The sequence below is a fragment of the Salvelinus sp. IW2-2015 genome, unplaced genomic scaffold (assembly GCF_002910315.2).
Source record: "Salvelinus sp. IW2-2015 unplaced genomic scaffold, ASM291031v2 Un_scaffold1966, whole genome shotgun sequence".
NCBI lineage: Eukaryota > Metazoa > Chordata > Actinopteri > Salmoniformes > Salmonidae > Salvelinus > Salvelinus sp. IW2-2015.
The window spans coordinates 80,158-82,750 of NW_019943319.1; positions in this window are offsets into that span (position 1 = coordinate 80,158).

Below are 2,593 nucleotides of genomic sequence, written 5' to 3' on the forward strand. Positions count from 1 at the left end.
AACTTCGGCGATGTCATTTACAAAATATCCTCCAACACTCTACTCAGCAAATTGGATGCAGTCTATCACAGTGCATCCGTTTTGTCACCAAAAGCACATATACTACCCACCACTGCGACCTGTATGCTCTCGTTGGCTGGCCCTCCTTTCATATTTGTCGCAAACCCACTGCTCCAGGTCATCTATAAGTCTTTGCTAGGTAAAGCCCCGCCTTATATCAGCTCACTGGCACCATATCAACACCCACACGTAGCACGCGCTCCAGCAGGTATATTTCACTGTCACCACCAAAGCCAATTCCTCCTTTGGCCGCCTTTCCTTCCAGTTCTTGCTGCCAATGACTGGAATGAAATGCAAAAATCACTGAAGCTGGAGACTCATATCTTCCTCACTAACTTTAAGCCACAGCTGTCAGAGCAGCTCACAGATCACTGCACCTGTACATAGCACATCTGTAAATAGCCCATCCAAACTACTCATCCCCATACTGTTTTTTTTCTCCTCCTTTGCACCCCAGTATCTCTACTTGCACATTCATCTTCTGCACATCTATCACTCCAGTGTTTAATTGCTAAATTGTAATTATTTATTTATTGGCCTATTTAATGCCTTACCTCCCTTATCTTACCTCATTTGCACACACGGTATCTATTGTGTTATTGACTGTACGTTTGTTTATTCCATGTGTAACTCTGTGTTGTTGTTTGTCTCGCACTGCTTTGCTTTATCTTGGCCAGGTCGCAGTTGTAAATGAGAACTTGTTCTCAACTGGCCTACCTGGTTAAATAAAGGTTGAATAAAAAAATAGGGTCTTTCTAATCTCAATTTAGCATTATGCACACACATACAATCACACACACACACACACACACACAAACAATCAAACACACACACACAATCAAACACACACAATCACAAACACACACACACACACACACAATCGCACACACTGTCATGCTTGATAAATGTTCCTGAAATATAAGACATTACGAGCAAGGCAACATCACAATCTCAATTGGCTTTAAAAGTAGATTAAATAGAAAGAATCCACATTTTTCTTCTTCTTGTTCCATATGTTGAAGACACTGCTCAGAGTAGAAGCACATATGCATACACACACACACAGCCCTATGTAAATGGCAGCAGTGTGTTTGTTTGCGAGTGTATCTACTTGTCAGTATAATGAATTAGGATGCTGCCTCCGAGGTAATACCTGTCTCTTTATGGCCTCAATTACATGCACCATAAGACTGAGTCCCTGCTGTGATGGAAAGATTAATCAATCACAGTCTCTCATTCCCATACACCATGGACACACGTTTACCAGTCCAGTGTAAACATACAGTAAGTGATTTGGAATGGTCCTTATTCATCATTGCAGATTGTACAGTCGAATAAGTGTATGTGTGTATGTGTGTATGTGTGTGTGCGTGCGTGCGTGCGTGCGTACAACACTGTATCCTTATCTCCCCTATAAGATGAATGAGGAAGAGGACTGTGTATGATTTCAGGTCAACTTTGAGCAGACTGGTTAGCAGCAGCAGCACTCACCACTGCAGTAGACATTCACATGATCATCAACTAGTGTTCCATCAGTGGTAAAATGATCTGGCTGCTCTTGTTAAGTATCCTATTATGACAATGAATGTAATTATTGAGCCATTTAGAGGCGTTGATGAAAGTCTGGTATTTAGGTTGGTAGAGAGGGAGAGAGAGACAGAGACAGAAAGAGAGAGATGTATGACCATATTAGAGACACATATTTCCCTCAGATTACACAGATCCACAAAGAATTCGAAAACAAACCCGATTTTGATAAACTCACATATAAACTGGGTGAAATACCACAGTGTGTCATCACAGCAGCAAGATTTGTGACCTGTTGCCACAATAAAAGGTCAACCAGTGAAGAACAAACACCATTTTAAATACAACCCATATTTATGCTTATTTATTTTCCCTTTTGTACTTTAACCATTTGTACATCYTTACAACACTGTATATAGACATAATATGACATTTGTAATGTCTTTATTCTTTTGGAACTTCTGTGAGTGTAATGTTTACTGTTCATTTTTTGTTGTTTATTTCACTTTTGTATATTATATACTTCACTTGCTTTGGCAATTCCCATGCCAATAAAGCCCCTTGAATTGAATTGAATTGACAGAGAGACACAGAGAGAGAGAGACAGAGAGAGAAAGCACCAGCGAGACACCCTCACGGACATGCACCCACGCTGAGAGGACCTATATCGAGACTATAGCACCACCTTGCACACCCCCCCCACCCAAACCAGTTAACACCCTCCCAAACCAACCATGGCCACAACCCATATACAATAGGTCACCCCAGGTATGCACACCTCCTGCCCCTCTCCCGCAAGATGACAATCACACATATGCCCAGGTGGTGAGCAGAACAACAATAACCCACCACTACACCCACCCAACCCCCACCACTACACCCACCCAACCCCCATTCTGTGACCCAAGAACCTTGTATCAGATGCTCAGCATGCTCTTCTCAAACCTACTGTAATGGTCCAAGCCTAAACGACACAAAAACAACACTAGACACTATGGAAAACAAA